The sequence below is a fragment of the Plecotus auritus genome (assembly GCF_963455305.1).
Source record: "Plecotus auritus genome assembly, chromosome: 1".
NCBI classification, from domain to species: domain Eukaryota; kingdom Metazoa; phylum Chordata; class Mammalia; order Chiroptera; family Vespertilionidae; genus Plecotus; species Plecotus auritus.
Window position 1 is genome coordinate 193857520 of NC_137770.1, and position 25798 is coordinate 193883317.

The 25798-nt window shown below is 40.8% G+C and overlaps 1 protein-coding gene across 8 annotated transcripts in view; it reads left to right on the forward strand.

Moving 5' to 3' along the window:
- The window catches only part of RASGEF1B (RasGEF domain family member 1B), a 562949-nt gene that overhangs the window by 504012 nt on the left and 33139 nt on the right, over positions 1–25798 (forward strand). The window contains exon 1 of one of the 8 annotated variants that reach the window (XM_080666093.1): positions 19365–19534. The exons of 5 other annotated variants lie outside the window; for them this stretch is intronic. The gene's annotated coding sequence lies outside the window, so the exon portion shown is untranslated. Of the gene's footprint in view, positions 1–19364; positions 19535–19565; positions 19829–20103; positions 20233–25798 lie in introns of those variants that run through there. 2 more of the 8 variants (XM_080666094.1, XM_080666095.1) reach the window with 2 other exon arrangements.

Below are 25798 nucleotides of genomic sequence, written 5' to 3' on the forward strand. Positions count from 1 at the left end.
CCAGTGTTTAGCCCTGATGATGAGAAAAACACCATCTCACTTAAAGGGAACATGGCATTTCCATTCGTGGTTGACCGTGGCTTTTTAGGGCTGTCTACACTCAATGTCCCATATCTCCTATGGTAACCTATCTCCTTTTAATATTTTAGAATTCCTCCCAGAAGGAACAGAAGAGAGGAAGTTAGGCACATTCTCTAGTTGCTTTTGGACTACTTAAGGAAAAGCAAGTATTTTACTGGTGGAAACTCCAGGGCTAGAGGTGCGCAGAAATAACAGGAAGCAAGGACAGGGAACTTTTCCCCAGAGTACCTGAGTCAAGTGAACTGAAAGATGCCACTGTAAGGATTGACTCCATGCGGACAGAATGAGCTGGGTTACCTGGGGGGAAAGCTGAAGTCCAGACTTAGCCTGGAAAAGAGATGGGCCAGGATGATTCCCTGAGGGCCCTCTCCCCACTGCCCTTCCTGTCCTACCCAGTTCCTCCCGCCCCCAGAGGAAGCAGTGTGGAGTCTGGATTCCAGATGAGAATGTGCAGTCCCCATCAGCACAGCCCCAGGCGCTCCTCGCCCCCCTGCTGGTCTGGCTGTGTACTCACGGAGTTCCAGGGCGCATACCTCCATGGAATTCAGCACTAGGCACTGTGGGGCTCCAAGGCTTTTCAAGTGTCCTCTGCACCTTTGAAGTGCTCTCCCCAAGGAGGCATGAGCAAACTTCTGTCTGAGAAATGTGGCATTACTTAACCCCACCCCTGGAGACTCTTCCAGGGACACCTGACATTTCAGGAAAGAGTAAATACATTTCTATCAACTTAACTCACAGCTTTCCTTCTTTTTCTTGCTCTGTGATACATATTATTCGCTTGGAAACATTTTTCCTCAGTAGCACTGCAAGATTCTTGCCCATCTCGCCCATAGCCCTTACACCCCCAAGGGAAGTCAATCTAACCCTTTCTTTTATATGCTGCAATATTAAACTCTGGGCAAAAGAGCATTTCAATTGATCAATCAGTCAATCAGTCTAGGACTACGCTGAAAGGGATATTTAAAAACACAGAAAAACATGCTATCAGCAGACATAAGCAATATTATGACAATATCCTAGGGGTATCAGGAAAAAAACAACATTAACGAAGTATTAGGTTTCCTGTATGCATTTATTTTCCCATTTGGTTACTTACAATATACTGCTCATTTTACTGAAGAACTCTATTATGTAAAAATTATAATCCAAAAAAGAAATCCATAGCATTTTAAAAATATTTTCTTTTTCTTCCCCATCCTTTTACTTTCATGGTTGTTATTATTCTAAATCTTTGTTTCTTTTTATCTTGTTCTCTAACTGAATACTGGACAAGGAGTAATAAGAAAAAATAAGAATGACAAGACCAATAATTCTCATTAATTAAGTACTTACTAAGAGCTGGAATAACCTTTGCATTGCTTCACTAAGACTTGAGGACAATCCATTACCCCTACTTCACAGGTGAGGACTGAGGTTTAGAAATGTTAAACAACTCCAGACCTCCTGTTCTGTAATCCCAGCTCAAAGGTCATTTCCTCAGGCACTGCCCACAACTAGGACAGATACCTCTTTAAATGTTCTTGCAATCTTATAAAATACTAGAGGCCCGGTGCACGAAATTCATGCATGGGGGGGGGGTGTCCCTCAGCCCAGGCTGCACCCTCTCCAATCTGGGACCCCTCAAGGGATGTCTGACTGCCCGTTTAGGCCTGATCCAGGTAGGGGTGACCACGCCAGCAGAGAGGGGAAGTTGGGGGCGACCGGGCCTGCAGGGAAGGGCAGTTGGGGGGGGGACACAGAAAGGCAGTTGCGGGGGACCCAGGCCTGCAGGGGAGAGCAGTTAGGGGCAATCAGGAAGGCAGGCAAGTGAGCAGTTGGTAGCCACTGCTCGCTTGCCTGCCTTCCTGATTGCCCCTAACCGCTTCTGCCTGCCAGCCTGGCCACCCCTAACTGCCCTCCCCTGTAGGCCTGGTCCCCCCCAACTGCCCTTCCCTGCAGGCCTGCCCCCCCCCAACTGCCCTTCCCTGCAGGCCTGGTTGCCCCCACTTCCCCCCTCTGCCAGCCTGGTCACCCCTATCTGCCCTCCCCTGCAGGCTTGATCGCCCCCAACTGGCCCTCCCTTGCAGGCCTGATCCCTCCCAACTGCCCTCCCCTGCTGGCCATCTTGTCGTGGCCATCTTGTGTCCACATGGGGGCAGTCATCTTTGACCATATGGGGGAAGCCATCTTGTGTGTTTGAGTGTTGGTCATTTTGCATATTATTCTTTTATTAGATAGGATTAGATAGGATAGAGGCCTGGAGCATGGGTGGGGGCCAGCTGGTTTGCCCTGAAGGGTGTCCCAGATCAGGGTGGGGGTTCCCTTGGAGCGTGGGGCAGCCTGGGTGAGGGACCTGTGGTGGTTTGCAGGCTGGCCATGCCCCCCAGTGACCCAAGCGGAGGCCCTGGTATCTGGGATTTATTTATCTTCTGTAATTGAAACTTTGTAGCCTTGAGTGGAGCCAAGCCTCCTGCTCACTCCGTGGCTGCAGCCATTTTTGTTGGGATTTATTTGTCTTCTGTAATTGAAACTTTGTAGCCTTGAACAGAGGCCAAGGCAGGCCAGGGCTGGCAGAAAGCTTGGCTTCCTCCATTGCCAGGGAAACCCAAGCCTCCTGCTCTCTCCATGGCCGCAGCCATCTTGGTTGGGTTAATTTGCATAGTCACTCCTGATTGGCTGGTGGGTGTGGCTTGAGGGTATAGTGGAGGTATGGTCAATTTGCATACTACTCTTTTATTAGATAGGATATATTTCTTTCATTCTTAGTATGAGAATTTGTAATTTTACAGTTATTTATGAAATTAAATGATTAAAGCATTTCTCCCCACAACACTCTGAGTTCCAGGATAGCAGAAACCACATCCATTTTTGCTATTACTGATACTGATATGTAGTAGGATTATAATACATATTGAGTGAATGAATGACTATTGGAATGATTTAAGGAATAAATGAGTCCTTATCTATCCAACTGCCTAATTTGGGAGTTTTAGTTTAGGCAGCAGGATTGCTTTTTAAATAAAGTCCTATCCAAAGTGCTATATACTATGCAGCATTGATCCGTGCTAGTTGGACTGCCTGGGTTTGAACCCTAGCTCCACCATGCTTTAACTGTGTGACCTCAGACAAGTTACTTGACCTCTCTGTGTCTCAGTTTCCTCATTTACAAAATGGAGATAATAGAACTCACTCCATATAGTTATGAAGATTCAATGAATATGTAACCTCTCAGAACAGTACACTTAGAAAATTTTGCATACATATTAGATATTATCAGATATTCAGGAACTTACCTAGCACAGGAAAATTAAAACATCCCAGGCTAATTTCACTCAAAGACTGCTGTCTTAGTGTTTACTCATTGACTGAATCCCCTGTTCTGGTCCTTCGTGGAAGATCCTAAAGGTGTGAATCTTAAAGAAGCGGCCCCAGGTTTTTCACTCTTATATAGAAAATACCCAACATGAGTCCATCATGAGATTTTTACTAATATTTCACTTACAAGTTCAGAAAGAATATTTAGTAAAGATAAATTATTTAAAAATTTTGAATATATATTATAAATATTATTTTTAAATATGTAATACCCTCCTATTGGACTCACATCCTCTACAATAGCTCCCCACCCCCCCAGAGGCCTGGTGCACAAGATTCGTGCACTGGGGTGGGGGTTCCCTCAGGCCAGCCTGTGCCCTCTCGCAGTCTGGGACCCCTCGGGGGATGTCCGCCAGGCTCTTGCAGTCCGGGACCCCTTGCTTCTTACTGCCCACCTGCAGTGGAGGTGGGAGAGGCTCCCGCCACCACTGCTGTGCTTGCCAGCCATGAGCCCAGCCTCTGGCTGGGCAGCGCTCTCCTTGTGGGAGCGCACTGACCACCAGGGGGCAGCTCTTGCATTGAGTGTCTGCCCCCTGGTGGTCAGTGTGCATCATAGCAACCAGTCGTTCTGCTATTTGGTCGATTTGCATATTAGGCTTTTTATTATATAGGATTGGCATTTGTTAATAAAATTTTATAAGTTTCAGGTATAATTGTGGAATGAGGCAGAGTGACTAAGACCAGACCCAGAGTTCCACAGCCCCAGATTTCATCACAGCCCTGCTACCTATTAGCTGTCTGTCTTGCATAAGTTTGTTAACTGCTTCGTGTCGTGTTTCCTTAGCTAGAAAATAAAGGTAACGATGACATTAATTAGATTGTGATGGTTAAGCAAGATGAAGTTCTAAAGACCCTGGTAAATCATAAATGCTTAGTAAAAGTTAGTTTTTTATTACCTCCCTCCCTTCTTATTTTCCTTTTTATAACCATTTCAACCAAGGCTTGACCAATATTCTGCTATCTTTTTTGCGCTTTCTCTGATCCAACCTTCCCAAGACTAGAGTCATCAAGTGGCCTTTTTCCTTCTCATTTTCCATGTGCTCTCAAGGCTTAAAATAATAAAGTAGATAGTAGAAAAATGAGACACTCGATCAAAGCACCTGAACGGGAATTTGTCTCCAGTTTTGCTTCTGACTTGATTTTGAGCAACTTATTGAGCCTATCTAGGTTTCCTTTAGCTCATGAAGCATATCCTGCAATAATTTACTTTTTTCTTCCTCTACCCTTTCTCTGTATACCTGTGTCATAGCAATAACAGTAGTACTATTTTCAATTTACACTTTCCAAAGTCTTTGATATGTATTGTATTATTTAGTGACCATATCAAAATTCTGAGGTATTGCAATTAGGCACTATCTCTCTATTTCCAGATAAGGATATTGAGGTGAGAGGGGATATATGACTTGGTAAGTTACAAAAACCCTAGCACACAGATGTATTTTACTGTGGTCTGTCAGACTTCTACGATACACCTACTGTATGCATTACACTGGCGAAATGCTGCTGATGCAGCAAGGTCTCATACTTTTTTGTAACAGAATACACACAAGAGTAAACTGATAACAAAGTGTTAGATGCTAAGAGCCAAATGAGTAACACAAAATTCCTTCCCCTCTTACTGATTTGTCTGTGAAAAAAGAATCTCTCCTTTTTCTGAGATGGAATTCCCCATCATTGTGTCAGCCCATCTCCTGGAGATCCCATGGAGAGTCCATAGCAGAAAGAGACTAATTTTACTTTGACAACATTATTTCAGTTTTCTGTAAGCATTAGCCTCTGGATGACTATCTTTCAACAACGGACTGTTTGGACTTTAAACAGGGCATGTTTAAATGTATGCTAAAACTCTGAATTTCTGTAAGGATAGGAAACTATCTTGATACGTTTTCTTCTGAGTTGTTTCCCCAAGTCCATGTTTTAGTTCTGGGTGCACGAGAAGTATGCACAGTTTCAGTTTCACTTTTTGTGAAACCGAGAAGGAATAGAATTGACTCTGAAACTCCACAACAAGAATAAGGACTATTAAAATATCTGGAATATTTTCTATTATTAAAAAATATATTTAACCAGGAGTTTTGATAAGGTGTTTAAAGAATATTTGAATTTTTGAATATGTCATATATCCACAGACTTCAAGCGCCATAGAGTATGAAGAGGAGTCTTGGAAAAGACTTCCTTCCTCTTTCTCCCTCTCACTGTCTGCCACCTGCCTAGTTCCCATCTCCTCCCCCAACAGCTAACCAGTTATCATCCCTTGTTTATCTGCCCCCAAATTGTTATGTAAAAAATAATACAGTACAAATACATGTTCATTCTCTTTCCCTTTTATGTATGTTACAGTATATACTACATAATAATCTGTACCTTTTTTCATTAATAGCATATGAGCATTCCATGACACTAGTTTCCTTAGTAATTTTTACTATACTTGCAAAGTGTTTGATTTTGTGAATGTATCCAAACTTAGGACAGTTAACACTGGCCAGGTAGCTCAGTTGACTAGAGTGTGATCTTGATGCATAAGGGTTTAGGGTTTGATCCCCAAGTCAGGGCACCTACAAGAGTCAACCAATGAATGCATGGATAGGTAGAACAACAAATCAGTGTTTCTCTCTCTCTCTAAAATCAATAAATAAAAAATTTAAAAAATCTTAGTACAGTTAGTTGAGTCTACTTGTTTTCCTGAGGAAATGAATAACTTGGTCCATGTGTTATTTCATATCATGAGTGGAGTGTATCTGTAGAACGATTTTCTTTAGCTGATATTGCTGGATCAATAGGTACATGTATTTGTAATCCCCCGCAATGGATTTTTACTAATCTGGTGAGCTATAGAAAAAGATCTCAGTATAGTTTTTATTTGCCTTTTTGTTAATGAGTCAGATTAAGCATCTTTCATCCATGTAAAAGGCTTTTCAGATACAAACGATGTGATCATATCCTTTGCTGATTTTCTTTTAGGCTGTTGATGATTTCCATTTAGTGGAAGTACAATAAATAACTGTGTATTCTCTGTTTTCTAAGTTTGCTATGGGATAGACTTTCTTTTTCTTTTTTTTTCTTTTTTTTTTGGTAAAAGGTGTCCATTCCTTTTTTATTTTTGAATTTGAAACTATGAACAGTTAGTTTAGGCAAGCCCTAACAAATCATACATCTTTTTATTCTGTTTTAAAGATTTGGCTGAAGTTGAATTGAACAAATAAAAGCATAAATATACCCGAAGTCCTTCTCTTTCTATTGCACTTCTCCACCTGGTTGAACTTTGCTCAGTATATTTGAAAGAAACAATTACAGCTAAAACACGGGCAGTCTTTCTTCCTCTGTAAGTAATTTTAGAATCATTCCACCAGTCTTTACAATAAGAACTGGAAGAACTGGAAATGTGAATGGAATTTAAAAAATGGAATTGTCTGCAACCCAATTAATCTAACACTATAGCTAACTTATTGTGTGCACTTTCTCCTCTCTCAGAAGTTTGAAATGATTCTTTCTCTGTCATTTTGTAGCTTTCAGAAATTTGGAAAATAGTGGCATGTTCTCATTAAATCTGCTATAAAATTCACCTATAGGCTTCATTATACACATTTAGAAAAAGTGAACAAGCTATAGTATGAAATGAAGATGCCTATCTGTTGAAACTTAATTCTGCATGTAGTACTGAGCAGTAATTACAAGTCAGGTATTCTACTGAACACTGAAAATATGTAGTAGTAAAGAAGAAAGTTGTGCACCTTGCCTTCTCACAGTTTGAGTTGTAAATCAGTCACTCTTTACCCTGATTACCTGGGAAGGCTTAACAACAATATCCATGCCTGGGCCCCAGGCCAAAAATTCAAGGGTGCAACTCAGTAATAAATATTTCTAAAACTCCCCAGAAGATTCTAAGTGAAGCCAGAATGGAAAACCACTGGTTGGTCTAGCCATACCCTAGAGAGAGCGACAAAACCACAAAATATTTTGAAGAGGAAGTGGTCATGGAAATTTTTATGTGATGTAATATGAACTAAACAGCATCAACTTTGAAGCGTTCTTGCTACAGTAAAAAAGCAGTAAGGCTTTAACCTGCATTCCAAGGTACAGATAACGTAGAGGACAGAACAACAAGTGAAAAGGCACCTTGAGGGAAAATATCAGACAAATCCAGAAAGTGGTACTTTCTCCAGGACAAGTGGCCTGGTTTCTTCAAAAAAGGCAATGCTGTGAAAAGCAGCAAAGAGCTGGGCGTGGAGAGGGGACTGATAGAGACTGAAAGAGAACAAAGAAGCAACAAATATAATTCATCAACTGGATTGCATTCTGATTCAAAACATCCTTTGGAATAGTTTTTGGAGACAATTTAGGAAATTTAAATATTTAAATATATACTAGAAATTAAATGATGTTAGTTAATATTGTTGATTTTTCTGAGGAGCTTAGGTATATACGTATGTACAAGAATGTCCTTACTTTTAGGAGCTGCATGCTGAAGTATTTAAGGGTGGCAGCAACTTTCAAATGGTTCTTCAACACTCAAATCACACATATCATATAGAAAAGCAAATACAGTCATACTTTTTAAAGGAGTTTAGAAGAGGCTGAGGTATTAAGGATGAAAGAGGCTGCTGAGTAGTGATGATTATTTAATTGACTACCATTTATTGAGTGAATTCTATTTTGTAGGTACTGTACTAATGACTTTATAGCATGACATTGTTTCTATTTTAAAATAAGCATCGTTGTTTTAATTTCACAAGTAAAAAAACTGAAGCCTGCAATGATTAAACACCTTCAAGTTTACATTGAGTCAAGATTTGAACCGAGTTCTTCCTGTTTCCGTTGTGGTTGATCTTGATCATTATAGCAGAGTTGCTCCACCCCCAAACTGTGCCGTGACCACTTATGTGGTCATGGAAAGCACATAAGCTTTGGATTTATTTCAATTACAGCACCTACTACAGTGCAAATCCACCTGCTGTTTATGTGTCTGCTCTGTGTCCTCCTTGTCATAGAAAGACTACAGAGTCAGGCCCACCTGGGTCCAAATCTTGGCTCTGTCATTTATTAGGGGTTTGTTCCTGGACAATTTTTTAAAACTCAGCTTCAATTTCCTCTTCTATAAAGATGGAGATAATATTTGTGCTTTATATGATTGTTATGCAGATTAAATAAATGTATATAAAAAGCACTTAGCACAATCCCTGGCATGTAGTAAATGCTCAATATGTTAGTCACCCACCACCACCTTTTCTTAAAATCAATTTGGATGGCCAGAAATGATTCCTGCGTATACAGAAAACCCTCTGATGCTCAAAGTGATTGCCAGTGCTGAATCCTTCAATCACTTCCATTACTATCAACTTAGCACTAGTGACCATAGCTTTGAATCCCTAACAACTACAACAGAAGAACTTAACTAGTGTTCAAAAATGTGTTTTGTAGTATTAATTATCATAGGGTAGTCATTATGTTTTATTATTAAGGCTGTGCCAGGTATTAAACATTCCCTATAGGAATTTAAATTTAATATAATTTCAATGGATTTCTAAAATGCAGGCAGAAACAGTCATTTCCAATATATTTTGGGACTATGAAAGTTTATTCCTGGTAAATATATGAGAAAAGTTATAGAGATGGGAAAACATAGACACCTTTTTCCCCCTAGAGTCAGTTCTCTCAATTGCATTATTATGTATGTAAAAGCAAAAATATGATATAAGATTGGAAAGTTGGTTGAGAACCTTGATTTCTTCAATAGAGCAAACCACTATCAGTTTTGAATCAAGTGAGCAATTCAAATTCCAGAGATATCACATATCAGGAATAGTCTATTCTAGCAGTATATTATATGTACATTTGTATGTGTTTTGGTGATGAAGAAGAGGGTACCAACCAAGTAGGTGGTTGTTTCTTTAATCTTTGAATGCAATGGGACCAGAAATGGCAAGGGAAGGGAAGGAGAATTTGGAGGGTAGAATGTGAGAGGATATAGCTGCTGATTGAATGCAGGCAACAAGCTTCAATAAAGAAGCCAAGAGGACCCTGAGAATAAAAGTAACATGATCAGAAAGTAGGTCATAAGGGGGAGCTATTCTGGGGGAGGTGAGAAATTTCTTGATGGAAATGGTAAGTTTGTTAGACCTTTTAATTAGTAACACTACAACCCACTGTTGGAGGCCAGTCATCATAAAGCTGAAGGCTTGAAACTATGTGATAAATCTCTCCTCAACTTAGGTAGCAGAGCACCTAACATCTTATGAGCCAATACATGGGTCCAGAGCAAAGGAAAAGGCTTCAGAAATTTCACTCAGAATAGCTCTAGCCTAAAGCTTGAGTGTCCCAGGGCCAACAGATCTATAACTCCTGTTGGATCTGCTCTAGGGACAGGCTGGTGGAAAAAAGAATAATTCAGGGAAGTGAGTTTAGGGAGCTACTTAGTAGATCAAAAGGTAGCAAGATTTTCACTCATTTATTTATTCAGTATATATTAAGCACCAAGTATTGTTGTGGGCATAGAAGTTATATATAAGGTCTTCGCTCATGTGTACTTTTTATTCTAATTATTCTATTAGAATTTTTATTCCAAATATAATTCTAATAGTAAATGTGTAAGTGGATAAATAAGATAATTTTAGAGAATGATAAAGTCTCCTTGAAATACCTCTTCATTCTGAGAAATGACCTAGAATTAACCAGTCCTGGCAATACTCACATCTGACTCCTCGGCCTTCACGTCTTACTTTAAGAGAAGCCTTCTCTGCCCCCTCCAAGCAGGGCCCCACAGCCATTCTCTATCCCAGTAATTATCACTCCTTAATGATTGGTTGTTTATTTTTTCCCTAGTTTAATGTCTGTCTTGCCTGCCTGGATGGGCAAGAACCTTGTCTAGTTTGCTCTCATTGGTTCCCAATGCCTTTTCTAGGGCCTGGCCCTCAGTAATATCTCAGTAAATATCTGTGGAATTAGGGTGACCAACCACTTCAGTGTGCCTGGAACTGAGGGTTTGCCCAAGGCCCCAAGACATAGGGCTTTCAGTGCTAAAACCAGGGCAGTCCTGGGCAAATTGGAATGTTTGGTCACCCTCTATGGAATGCATAGCCATTGGATAAGAAAGTAATCCCAGAAATGGACCTTCCATCATCATAATTAAATCTCAAGTCTCACTAACCAAACCCAGAGCAGGTATCACTATGCCATGGCACACTGAGTTTCAGCTACTGCCTTGAACATAGGCCAAGCCTTAGGAAAACCTGAAAACAGATCCCTAGGGACTCTTGCAGGCATCTTACTCACTATAGTGAGGCAGATATTGAACTGCATGGAAAGAATATGCCTATAATCATAAAATCAGTGGGTTTGGGACAGGTCTATCACTTCTGGTTTTCCTCAACCCTCTTGGCTCATTTCTAGGGTATCCAGATGGAACTGGTCTAAAAATTAACAATTAAACCAGTCTTAATATGAAGTAGCATTTGACAGCTAGAAGACAACTCTGAAATCATGTAATCCAATCCACACCAAATTTTACACTGGAGGAAACTAAGAATCTGGGATGTTAATTTCTCCAACAGAGAGCCACCTTTTATAGGACCCTCTTCATTTGTTCCTCCACTGACCAGAGTCCCTTTGCAAAACTGGCCAACTGCTCTTTTTCTGGTCCCTTCCATTGTTTGCTCTGAGCCGGCTGCCCTGTTTTGCATTTCCTCCTTCATTTATGTGCTCTTGAACAAGTTCTGCCAGTTTTTTTGCATATTACTTATTTCAATATACTGGTTGTTTCTCCCTAAAAGAACTATTGTTTAAGAGATTTAGACATTCCTTCTTCCTTGAAGGTAGGTTGATTACTCTGAGATTTGAAGTGAAAAATTTTCACCATCTGTGTAGTTTGTCAATCTTGAAGGAAAGTAGGAAGGAAGGAAGGAAGGAAGGAAGGAAGGAAGGAAGGAAGGAAGGAAGGAAGGAAGGAAGGAAAGAAGGAAGGAAGGGAGGGAGGGAGGGAGGGAGGGAGGGAGGGAGGGAGGAAGGAAAAGAAAGAAAAAAACATAAAAATTTTAAAAATTTGTGAAGCTTAATAGGCACCTTACTTGTCAGGTAATATGTTCCTGGAGTTTGTGTCATTGTGATATACTTTGGTTCTGGAAATAGATATGTTTTTTTCCTCACTGATAGAAAGACACAGAACAAAAGTCACATTCATTTTTATGAGTTCTTAATAACAAAAACAAAACAATCAACACATGCACACACACACACACACAAAACCAGAACCTAAAGATGAATATTTTATTTAGCTGGGGAATTTTATCCAGAGTGAAACATTTTATTTTACCCTTTGTTGTGAATTTCATTCCATGAGAGATGTTAAATCCATACCTCTGTAGAAAAGACCTTGGTTTTTCTTAGGCCTGTTTCTTTATGTACATTTTCTTAGGGCAAAAACTTCTTTAAAATAATTGAGCCAATAATCTGGGCCAGAAAATTTCTCTTCTCTTCCAAACTCTATTTCAATAAGCAACAGCCACATCCTTTCACACCAGTCACTCATCCAAACACTTTTTGAAACACACACCTTGACTCTCTCAACAGACCTGAAGTAAATGGACCATTCCTCTAGTGGGAACATTTTATCCATCTATACAACCTCCATTTGATTTAGTTCCTGACCACTCTTCAGAGACAGCTAATTAGAGACAATTATGTGAATAATTGTAGATTCTAAAATTATCACCAGTTAATTCCAGGCCCTAGAAACACTAATCATATGCTAGTGGTGCTGGTCTGTGGGAGATTTGACTTTAAAGCAGGCTTCAGTCAAGAATCAAAGCTCTTTTGTGTGTTTATTCACAATGCACATCACTGTCTGAGAGGGGATACACACAATCACATCAAAAAGCAAGAAATACTGATTTTAATAAACTATGGGAGATGCATAATATTATTCAATAAACTTTTCACATATTATCATTTTGTACAGTGATACCAAATAAAATTCTCTGTACTTTTGATTGACAATTATATTTTATAAATGTGACTAATCAGTGAGCAGAAAAAGGTAAAACAATAACTTGGCCAGTATATATTGCCTTAAAATGTAAGCTTAAGACTAAGCAGTATGGCTCTATGAAAATATCCAATTTTGATTATAAAATTCTTTTGTTTTGTTTTTTAAAGAAATTTACAAAATATATAAGTAAAAACACCCGTGTACCCATCATGCACAAATGGTACTAATGAACATTTTGTCACATCTGCTTTATGTCTTTCTTTATGGAAGAGATCAAACACTACACATAAAGTTGAAGTTTCCCATTGTCTTCCATCCCAGTATCCCTTCCACCCTTTCCCAGAGACAGCCATTTTCTCTAATTCGCTGGAGAAATACAGTTAAACTACATGATTTGCTCTATTTGTTTTTTTGCAGAAAGTATATTTAGCATTATGTTTTCACATAGCAATATCTAGCTAAATATATTTTACAGAAATTCTGGTTTTACTATGGAAATAATGATTTCCATGTGTTAAAATGAATGTTTGGACATTTTACAGAATTAACCTTCCCAGAATCATCTAGAAAGCACAACAATGCTCTAATATTTTTTTAAATGATAGCGTTTTATGAAAATAAATTATTTTATTACATAAAAGAGGAAGTACCTTAGGGATGTTTTCATGATGACAATAGTAAATGCTTACTGGGTAAGTTCTTTGATCAACATAATTTCTTCAATACACTTTATGAAATCTAATTAATAGTCCAGACCATGTTACTTTAATAATAAAGCAACAGAGAGTTTACTAATTTACTATCTTAAATGTTACATAAGATAAATGGTATTAACAATATTTAGAAAATTCTAATTAAAGGCTTTAGCAACATCTAGAGAATACTTTATCATTTTATCAAGAAGTGTTTAATAGAGAATATTTGTCACCAATATTTGAAAACAAATTGTACTTCTATAATGTCAAAGTAGCTCCATAGACTTCACCGCTGCAGGAATACTTAGGAAGTAAAATCATATAGTGTTTGAAGTCTTGGGCTTATCATGAAGGCTCTTTGACTCCTGTAACTTTGCTATTATCTTGTTGGATGGCCTTGGAGAGAGATCATTTAATCTCCCTAGGATTCAATTTCCTCATCTCAAAAATGCCTTTTAAAAAAACTGTCTTGGCATAGGGTTGGGAAAGATGAAAAGAGATGATCATCAATATATCTCGCAGCTCTGAAATTTTATTATTATATTATTCATTTTATTTCTTCTCCCTTCCCACTCAATGTTCTAGGACATAGATTGGTAATTAGTCAAAACTGAAGGGATCTAGCAAGACAATCAGACTTAATATTAAAGGTAATAAGAATTCGAAACAAAAAAACCTTTTCTTAATTCATTATAAAAGCAATTCATTCATAAGAACCAGACAAAAACTGTTTGAAAGAGACATTAGAAATAGAGAAATATATTTATACTTACTATTAACAATAAATATTTTATAGAATGAAGAACATTCTAAATATACTCATTAAACATAGTTGAATTTCTACTCAAAACAATGATATATGTATCTTATCAAGATGATGCACAGTTAAGGTTATGAAATATATTTTGTCAGTGCACAAATAATAATTCACTGTGCATTATATAATCGATGAAGATGATGAGACTGTCTCATGACCCTATGGTTAGGCCAAGTTATATTTAATTTCTCAATATCAGTATCCCTCTTGAGGATATTGCAAATAATTACTTTGTAAGAATATATAAGAATTGACAAATTAGTGAAACAATAAGGCTTATACAGGGGAAATAATAAATTTGCTTTTCAATAGTTCTTGTCTGCTATAATAAAAACATGGTCATTTTTACATCTTCTTATGGGACTTTGAAACCCACTCTATCTGCTGTGGAATTTTCCAGGCAGCCGTTGCATTCTTCTGTACAACTTTAAGGTCTGGGAGATAAAAAGTGACAGTGATTAGGGATCAGAGGGATGTGTGAAAGAGACTTCCTGAAGTTATCTTTTCTCATCAATACCCTTCTAATTTAGGAGTATTTTCTTAGCAAATTTAAATGAATAACTATCTATGATATTTTTAGTGATCCCAGGAAAGGAAAAGATATGCCTCTGTAATGACCACTGTTACAACTGACTGATCTTCACAGACCCAATGTTCTCCCTACGAGATAATGGATGTGAAAGAACACTGTAAACTATAACAAATGTTGGGAATTATTAATGAGATGACCATTCCAAGGCTGACCCGATCCTGCATTTCATCACAAAAAAAAATTCCTTCTAAGTGTCGGATTCATTTTATAGTTTGAAGGGATTGATATGACTGGGCAGGGACGCAGAACCTTGACTATCTAAATCTTCGTGTCCGTCCTTCATCATCCTTCTCTCAGGTTTCAGGGAAATGCATGCACAGAGCAATGCCAAATACACATACACGTTTATTACTATGAAATTCCAACCTGGCCCCTAGTAAGCTAGGTTGGCCCTGAAACAGAATTCCTCTTACTCAGGCTGGAAGCAGGAAGAGGGCCTGAAACCAAAGCATGCCAAACAGTCTCCTTCCCCCTTTCACTCTAGGCTCTCAGATGGTAAGGAAAGGGAAGTCAAGGAAAAGTACATGCAAAAGCAAGGGGGAAAGTAAGGGGTTTTCTCTATGGTCTGCCCTCTGTGAAGGGGGGGCGGGATGAGAGTGGAATGGTTATATTTTCTTCCTCTTCCTATAACTCTATTCTCTATGCAATAGCAATTGCTCTTTTCTTTATATAGAACTAGAGGCCCAGTGTATGAATTGTTGCATGGACATTGATGGGGGCACACTGTCTGGGTCCTTCCAGATCATGTCCTGGAGGCTCTGAACCTTGGCTGGGTCCAGCACAGACGGCAGTGGTGAGATGATTATGCTCAGTGGCACACTGGGCACCGTGGTGATGCAGCCCGATGGATGCTGCCTCCCTGAGGGCCGCTGCTTGTTCTGCCTAGGTCCCCCGGGTGCTCCCCACCTGCCACCAGCCTGGCCAGTGCTCCCACGCACAACCCTGTTGTGCCGCTGCACACATATCTACTAGTTTTAACAGCAATATCTCAGACATGTAAATTGAATCCAGTTCATGGTTGCGGATATTTTTTTCAGGCATTATTTCGTAAACCTTACCCAGTTTATAGAGTGGGAAGACGGGAGCGTTGCAATCAGAGAGAGATGCGTTTACTTCATGGCTTCTTCAGCGGAATGGCCTTGGCAAGTTACTTACCTTCCTAAGCCTCATCCCTTCATCTCAGAAATGGAGAGAATTGTACCTGTATCTCATGGGTTTGATGAAGATAGCAGATGATACACGTAAAAAAAAGCATAACACAAATATGGTGAAATACTCAACCGGGAGTAAAAGGAGTGAACAACATCAACATATCAACATGGACGGATGATCAAAATCAATAGCTAGAGGGAAACCCGTGAGCGGCAGAATGAGATGGATTGCACAGTAACATTTACGTAAATACACTCATGGGCACTTACACAGGACAATACCATCATTGCTCAGGAAAGGTGGATTGAAAAACACACTGGATACTGTGTATGGGAGTAAGCACCATTGGGATGGTGAAAACTGGGACTCTAGATGGGAAGGAGACTGGAATAGACTGAAGTGTTGGAATGGATCAGTCCTGATGCTTGCTGTTATTGTGTGCACCTGAGGTTCAAGAGGAAAACAAAACTATGTTTAGCACAAAGCCTGCTATTTAGCAGAAGCTCAATACAGGAGGCTATTTTTGTTACTAGAGTAAAGTCCTACTCCACAGGCCTTTATTTGCATCAACTTGACTAGTATTATCGAGCTTACCAACCTTTACAAAGATAAGAACTGAGTTAATGGAGTCAAAAGACCAGACAGAAACTATTAAAAGTAGAGAACGTAAAGAATATCTTTTCACGATAGAGAGTAATTGATACATACTCATATTATTTCATGAGAGAATAATTGAATACTCATGTTATTTATTGAGTGCTTACCATGTGCTAGGCATTACTGAATTCAGCCAACATATATTTGAGTGCTTATAATGAGTGAGACACTGTTATAGACATTGAAAATACAGAAGGAAAACAACTACAGTGGCAACAACAAACTGCCTGTTATTAAGCTTATATCCTAGTGAGGGGAGGGGGCAGTAATAAGTAACATATAAGTATGTTTAATGGTGGTAAGTCCTATGGAGGAAACAAAACAGGGAAGGAAGCTATGGAGTGGGGGTCAGGGAAGGCTTATCTAAATGGCATGGTTCCAAACCCATTTCATGTAGTATCTCTCTTATTCTTATCAGCACCCTATTGAAGAAGTTACCTATGTAAACCACAACTGCTGTCTTCAGATGAGTAGAGTGGGGCCAGAGTCTTGTGGTGCCTTTCCTAAGGTGTGATGGCTGACCAAGCACTAGAGATGGGATTAGGTTTTGGGCCATCTAGCTTTGGAGCTTCCCACTATGTATCATCTCTCATATAGGGAGCTAGAAGGGGCCCTAGGGATCCACCAGAAATGTGGTTTGATAAAGCATTGCCACATCCTATATAATAAAACCCTAATATACAAATCGACCGAACGACGGAATGACCAGTCGCTATGATGTGCACCAGGGGGAAGACGCTCAACGCAGGAGCATCTGCCCCCCGAGAGGGAGGCAACTAGCAGCGGGTGGCGGTGATTTGGGGGGTGGGGCCAGCCAGTGTGCAGCACCAGGCCGCCAGCCAAGGCGGGTGCCACCAAGGGCCCTCCAATCGCCCGCCCACCCGTTGCCCCACAGATGGCCCCAATTGCCATCCAGGCCTAGGGACCCTACCCTATATATTGGGAACAATCTCTTAGATTTAAAAATTAAAACCTGGCAAGGCTACTCCAACACTGAAAAAACAGGATGATGCAGCGATGACATGCATGGACTCTGGCTTGCACATTTTGTGGTCAGCCCTGATTCTGACACTTATAACTGTGACAAAGCCAATTACTTAACTTCTCTCTGCTTCAGTTTTTCCACCCATAAGATGGGGGAAATGGTACTGCTGCCTCAGAAGGATCATGTTATGTACTACTTTTTATAATCAGGGCAAAAAAACGTAGCTGCCCATACAACAGCAAGATGCCTACCTGTATGAAAAGTATGGTCACTGGTGCATGCAGCGTCCTGATTGCCAGAGGGATGTCCGACTGCCGGTTTAGGCCCAACATCCCCTGAAGGGTCCCGGATTGTGTGAGGATGCAGGCCAGGCTGAGGGACCACCCCTCCCCCCCATCCCCCCATGCATTAATTTCATGCACCGGGCCTCTAGTATTATAATAGTATCCATTTTATACTTTGAGAAACTAAAACATTTTTTTGTTTGATGGGAAAAAACTTCAGAAAATAAAACCGGGCAAAATCTTTTGGGCTGGTGGGTGGATCCAGCAGTTACAAAGGATATGTCAAATATTTTCCATTAAGAAGTCCTGATTTAGTCCAACCCTCTTAATTTATTGCTATAGGACCAGAAATCTCAAGATTGCAAATGACTTGTCCAACTTCCTATGGCTTGTTTGTTACAGAATCAGGATGGAAAACTGAGCGTGAAAGACTAACCAGCCACAACAGTGGGCTGGGCTGCCCACGTCTCTGTGCTTTACTCGGCATGAGTGGCCCCAGCTAATCTCTCTTGGCTTTTCGGTTTCTCCTTTAAGCTGCAGAGAGGCTGGGATAAGTGAGAGCGAATTACTGAGTCAGGGACACCCATTTGCAGAAGAGGGAGTATAATTAGAGGAAGAGAAGTGAGAGGAGGTGCAGATGAGGAAAATGAAGGTAGAAATCAGCTACGAATAGGCAAAGTGAACTGCAAGATGACTGTTTCCACCCCAGGAAGGAGGAGGGAGGGGGGGGGAAGATGGTGCAGGGACAAAAAAGGTTTCTGTATCTCAGTAAGCCTAATTATGGCCCTAAAAGACAGGTGTGAATAGCGTTGCTTTATATATGGGAAAACTGAAGTTCATAAAAGCTACTTCACTTATTCAAGGTCACATAGCTGGCAAGATAGTCTCCCGGGGTGTGTGTGTGTGTTTCTTCCTTTGGTCTTTTTCTACACTTTATTGGTTTCCATTGTTTCTTTCCTCCAACCTCCTTTTATTTATACAAGGTGAAGTGCTGAGATATTTACCTTTCAAAAATAGTTATCAAGTATACAATGATAGAGTATATGGTTACCAGGACAACAGCCTTTATTGAGGACTGACCTCCCCTTTTTGCCTCCAGAATACTATTTCACAACACAGGTTCCCACCCTTTGTGGAGCTTGTAGTAGCCACAATTTTACATTTTGTTTGGGTAACCATTTACTTAAGGCTTGCCCTCTGCTAGACTGTAAGCTTCACAATGGCAGGGACCAGCCTACATTTGCCTGAAGGGTGCCCCCAGCCTTTTGCACAATGCCTAGCACTCAGGCACTCTGTATATACTTGCTGAGCGAAGGTTCTTGTAATTGCTCTCAGCTCCTTCTGAAAGTTACCTGGACAGTAAGCCTTAGCTCATAATTATGTTACTAGATACTGTATGACGAGTCTGGCCGGTATTTACAGTAGTACACAGGTAAATGAGTGCGCACACACACACACACACACACACACACACACACACACACACACGAACGCAAAAACAGCCCCGGGCAGGTGCACTCAGGAGGAACCGCTCACGCTCAGAGCGAGCAGACCCAGCGCGGGTAAACACCGCTGCGTGGGCTCCGCCAGCCTCCGCAGCGCGGGAGGGCACCCGGTGACCGCACCAGTGGAGTCCAGTCCCCGGAGACGCGTGGGCAGGTCCCGGCACCCGAGGCGGCAAGCGCAGTGGGCGGTGAGCTGCGCTGTGATTGGTCCGCGTTTACCCGAGGTGGGCGGGGCTGCAGCGGTAGGCGGGCGCTCGGAACCAAAGGGGTGTGCGCGGCAGTGGGCCGCAGTTTCAGTATAAACAAGGAGCCCGACTGGTTGTGCGGGATTTTTCTCCACTTCCCGCGCGCTTCTGCTCCCCGTCCTTTGGTAGTATTTGTGGGCACGCGGCAAACAGCCGGGAAAGGCGAGGACCTGGGGTCCATCTGCAGGTAGGTGTTCCCTGGCCAGGCTATTCTCCTGGGAGGACGGAGCGGGGCGGCGGGAAGCGTGATGGGCTGGGCTGCGCTGCGCTCCTCCTGGCGACCCGGGAGCTGCGCGCGAGCCAGCCCGGCTCTCACACTGCGCCCGGAGCTGCCTGGTGAGCTTTGGGTGGTGAGAAAGACTGGGGCAAGCGCGCTCTCACCGGCTCAAAGTGCCCCGCCAAAGCCAAGGACCGGGGAGCCCCCCGGTCCCGCCGCCGTGGACGCCTGGGGCTGCCCCGGGAGCGGACCTAGTGCCAACAGGTGCGGGGGCCAGCCCTTGGGGCCCGGGCGGGGATGGGCTTGGGTTTTGCCTTGCTTCTCTCACCCTGATCCCGCAGCCAGGCTTTCTGTTGAGAAATCTTGGCACAGTTTTTGAGGATTTGTCCGAGTTCTAGTCGCGTTCATCCTTTCTTCATCCCCTCTTTCTGTGCACGGCTAAGCTGTTCCCTTATACTTATTGGCTAGTTTGGGGGTGTGTTTGTGTGATGGAGGGTAGAGGGGAACTTGTTTATTTTTAATGCCGGAGCCGATAATCTAGGGTCTGATTTAGGAAGGGACAAGGGAACAGTCAAGTCATGTGCTCGCCGCCAATGAGGTGATATTCCTTTATCCCACTCCCGTTCACCTGGCGAACTTTGGGACGCCTTGCTCTTGCCTGAGCTCAGGTGAGTCGCCGCGGGTGACCTGGCCGGACAGTAATAACCTGAACTTGGGGGGGGGGGGGGTACCTGGGTGCTTTGTGGGCAGCTAGCGTGAGGAAGGCTCCTCTTTCTAGGGCAACGGTGGAGACAACTTCAGTGCTGTGCCAGAGGCAAGAGCAAAGCGGGGGAGAAGGGGGCTGTGTGTGCCCATCTGTGTACCACTTGAGTGTTGCTTCTCACCTTACCCCAACCCAGCTGGCACAGTTCAAGCCAAAGCAATGCGTGAAGGGTGGCACAAGTGTGGTAAATAGCAGGAGGAGATCTCTAGGGAGCGACTTTCTCTGGTGAATGTGGATATTTATGTCTGTCATCGCCTATTAACTTGGTGGCTGCAGTGTGTATGGATACACTGAAATTTGCGTAGGTGTTTTTTGGGCTGAACACATCACCAAGGAATCTTTCCCAAGCAGCACCATGTGACGTCGAGGAGGAACTGCTGGTGTGCGTAGATCTAAATTTAGTCCTGGATGATCTCTAATGACCCAGGGAAGGTCTCTGAACTGGGTGCATAAAAAAAAGGGGAAGAGTCCGGGGAGCAGGTTTTTTGCATTCTTCAATAATGTCTGGTACAGTCAGACTCAGATGGGGTGAATAATTATTTTTTCCTCTGAAAACAGTCGCTAGGGCTCGTCATGTGGTATCTGTGTCTCAATTGAAAACACAGTGGGACCATAGTGATAAGCTTGTGCTAAGAAACAGGGAGGTCAGAATTAACCAGACAGTATATATGGATCTTGACAGGTCAGGTGAGGGTTGGAGCAAATGTAGAATTGATGTCAAAAAAGAAATAACAAAAATGAAAATGCTTGCCTATTGAGATTTTCATAGAAAATAAAGTGACAGCTTGTTAGACCTTTTCAATTAATGGCTCTTTATTTTGGGGGGAGACAGCGGTTGAGCCGATGAGGGCCCAAGGCACTGTTGATGGAAATCAGGGTTCACAAGCACTGCTGTGTTATGCCTTTCAAGCAGATTGTCTGGCAAGTGAGAAGATCAGCTACTGACTAGCAACTTTCTTGTTGGCATCCTTCCATTACACTCTGTCAGTCCTTTGTTTTCCTAGAGGTGGCAACATTTCTGGCTACTAAACATACTGGCCTTGGACTTTCTGGTTGTCTAATGGAGTGTTAAATTCTTAGAATTTATTTCTCCCATGTGTATTTTCAGTCTTGCTTGGTTTTATGTGCCTCATTAGACAGTGAATCTGCTACTACCACACCTGATACCTGGGGATCATACTATCTTTTGGAATAGAAAATTGTAAGAAAACATTTTCATGTACTGTATATCCTCTCCGCCTCCCCTGGCCCCCTCCCAGGTTGGTATCTAATTTAACTTTATTTTTATGGGTATATATTTCAAAATATTTCATAATAAGACATTTCTTATATTATTGCTAACATTACTTTCTTAAAATCTAAAATTAACTACTGGCTAATAAACTGCAATAAGGCCAAAAAAAAAAAATCAATTGAATAACACCTATCTAGGAAAAAGAGAAATGGTCAGAAAATTGAAAGGGAGAAGCTGTGTGACTGTCTATGCTAGGCAAGGTACCTAATATGGCACAGAAGTGATGGGATCAACTGTATCAATCTCCCAAGGGAACCTGGAAGAATTGGACTTTGGATGAGCATATAGATAGGCCCAAAGAAAGTATCTCCTTGGAGAGGAGATGGGGAAAGGAGGGTAATTTTCCTAATGAGAGAAGAATCTGTAATCTCTGAAGCAGGGATTGAGAATCGTAAATCTGTCCACAAATAATCAATGGAAAGACCATTATAACATTTTGTGAGCGCTTAAAGACACAAATTGTGCTGTTGTGGTTGAATTCAGGAGTTGCCTCCCCATCCTCTTTATTTTTCAAGAACCACAGTTGTCCTTTCTCGGTCCTCCAGTGAAATCTACAAAAACTATATTCCTCCCACCCTCCCTTATCCTAAAATGACAGATGCTGTATAGCCTAGTGCTGTGGACAGATTTCTGAATAGAGAGAGACTAAGGTTCTGGCAGACCTGGTGCCTTAACAAGTCACTTACTTTCTCCCTGTACCTGCAGTATTTGTAAAATTAGACAGGATGTTGAACTCGATGATTTACGGGTCTCTTTCAGCTCTGTGATAACTTATTTATTTTGCTGTGCTATCACTTCATGCATTTGCACCTTGTATAAGCAGGGGAAGAATGAGGGTTGAAGTGATCTGCAGGCAGATTTTCACCTACTTTCTGGGTGGTGCATGGAAGAGAGGATAAGAGAATGAAGTTTATTTTTCTTTTTTAAAAATACATATTTCAGTGAGGAAGGGAGAGGGAGAGATAGAAACATCAATGATGAGAGAGAATCATTGATCAGCTGCCTCCTGCACGCCCCCTACTGGGGATCGAGCCTGAAACCTGGGCATATGCTGAGACCCGGAATCTAACCGTGATGTCCTGGTTCATAGGTTGACACTCAACCACTGAGCCACACCAGCCGGGCTGAAGTTTATTTTTATTGATGAAAACTATATAGAGATTTAATATTTCCTTAAACTGCTTTTGTGTTTTTTTCTTTCTTGTTAGTATGTTTAAAAAATACTAATTATCAAGAGGATGAGTCAGGACATTTTTTTGAAGTAAGCCTATGTTACTATTTACTAAAATTTTAACCAGTTTTTTGACCAGTCATTTTTTCCTTACGTTTATATGTTTACTATTTTACTTCAACGTATGTCTACATTTGGGAAATCATTCAATTGATAGAAATTTTATTAGGAAACCCTGGTATGAAAATTTTAGTTGAACACAGGGAAAATACAAATAAGCCTTGTAAGAAAGAAAGACACTTTAGACTACTAGTATCTTTCTATTTATCTAAAAGAATGGAGGGGGAGACATTAGGGTAGTTGTTTAAGAACTTGCAGCCAAAAAATAAAATTATCTCAGTAATCATGTTTTATAGTGCAATGCAAATAGAAAATTCTGCTTGTTTACTAAATGTCCTCTTAAGTATTAGGCCATTTAACTGCTGAGATGAATTGGGTTGAGAAAAATATATCCTTTTGGTAAAGGATTCTCCCCAAATAATATTCTGTAATTTGGCTTGGGATGCATTATGTATAAATGATGATTCAGCTACTTTCTTTGGCATTCAGTATGACAGCAAATAGCCACGTGGGGGTATTTCAACTTAAGTTTAAATTAAATTAAATAAAGAATTTAAGTTTCTTAGTTGTGCTAGCTACATTTGAAGTGCTCAATGGGCACATGTGGCTAACAGCACAGTATTGGACAGTGCTGAAGAGGAACATTTCCAATATCCCAGAAAGTTCTTTTTGGCAGCACTTAATTAGCTAGTGATGATTTTGATTATCCAGAAGATTACTTTTATTCCTCTGGGAAAACAAAATAATTAAATCTTGTCTTAGGCACCTAAGACATAGGAAATAAGACGAACTGGCTTTATCAGCCAATATATATTTTCACCTGTACAGAATGAACAATGTCACTTCCTTAAGATCAATGATATACCAAGATTACAAACACTTATTTCTCAAAATTTCTTCCCAAAACTGTAGTTATCCTTTTTACTTTTCTGATCCAGCACCAGCTGTTATTGCTGGAAAGAGCCAACTCTTTCAAAGACAAGGGACGTGGAGCCATCTGCTGTTAAATGCAGGAACTGCAGGAAAGTTGTAGATTAAACAAATGGATAATGTCAACGTGTTCTGTGATCAGTTCCCACACTGCAAAGATTTATCTCATAGAGAAGTTTTAAATGATTATCCAAGCCCATTTAGAGTTTCCATGTACTGAAATACCATTTTGTGTTTTAATAAACTACTAGCAAGATATCCGTTAGACAAAAGATGACAAGTTTTAGCTTTGTTTATCTTCCAGGGAAACCAAATAATAGTTATCTGAGTCAGAATCCCCTCCTTACATCAATTAGAAATTAATAAAGACTTTTTTTTTAAAGTAACATCTAGGAGAAATTAATAAAAAATACAAAATACTTTTTGTATAGAAGCCTATATAAAAATAAGAAAATAATACCACCATTTCATTATTATGGAGAAAAATTGAACCTTCTTTCCTCAAAAATACTGATTTTTCTCCCTTGACTTTGAAATCTACTCAGCATTTGGGGCTCCTTTCCAAAGAGTGTACTTGTATGGAAATTACTTACTTTTTGTTCAGATGACAGAGAAGTGAGTTGATCTGAGTTGTCGGTTTTGTATGTTTGTACTCTCTACCTAATACCTCTTTTTTTTTTCAAGGAAGTGAGCAGAGGTGTAGGATTTCTACAGTTCTCAGGGCTGTTGCTAGAGATCTCTGCTTTTAGATTTTCCCTGGCTGAGGAAAGACCCGAGAAGATAATCTTTTAGACATTTTCAAGCTCATATAAGCTGTATTTTAGGGAGTATCAAAAACTTGACTTTGACTTTCACCCTGGTTCAAATCTGTAGTTAGATACACTCTGGACTAAAGATGAAATATAGGAACTCTTTCTCATTCAGATCTCTGGAACCTCAAATGTAAATAGGAAGAAGATATATCTCACCCAAGTGCAAAGTTCCTTTAGGATCTAGATGGTAATTCCAGGATATTAAATTAAGCCACTTCTCACTACACGAACATGCTATCAGAGTTCAGCTGTGATAGGAAGGCCTTCCTCCACCTCAGTGTTTGTTTTTTTTAATTGGAACATATGCTCAGCATTTGAACAGAAGCTAAAAGATAGTGATCAATGCAAAGGCATTGGATTTATTAAGTCTTTGGGGGGAAAAAAGCAACAATTTTTCTTTGACTCCTTTTCTATCTCATTCACTTGAGGGTAAAGGGAATGCTGACTCGACCTTTTGGGAGAGATTTACAATGCAACTATAGCAGATGTTGAAGGATAGTTTTTGATTTAGTTCCCACACCCATCTTTTCCTAGAGCTCTTTTCCAATCCGAATTGTCACCTGAAACTACCTTATCCTGGTGCACCTGCCTCATCATAAATAACGTTGTGCAAAAGCAGCCGCTAATTCAAACACAGTCTGCTGTTGAGAAAAAGGCAGCTTTTCATCTGGTGCTTTAGTTGGATTGAAACCATTAGGCATGCCTTTCAAATCCATTCATCCCGTAAATCACCCGGAGCTGGCTTCCTTGCTGCTGGATCAATGTCAGGCGGAACTTTTTCAGGGTCCTTGGGAGAACATGATATATCTTTGTGACTGAATTAGCTGCCCCTGTAAGATACCTGGTCTGTCAACCAACTTTCCAGCTTACCAAATTGATTTTTAAAAAGGACATTCATCTTGTCTACCTGGATTGGATGTATCTTTTACTTCCCTCAGGGAAGTCTTCTGGCAGGACCTGTAATCTGCATGCTAATTTTGGTGTTGCTAAACTTTCTTCTAGCCTGATTCCTTGTTTAAAAAACCCAAAATTTGTTTCCCAAAGGGCTGCTCCAATATAGGAGGGGGGAAAGTCTATTTAAATATCTCTACCCAATCCAAAAGCAATGTCCTTTTTATAATATTTTCCAACTCTATATGATTGG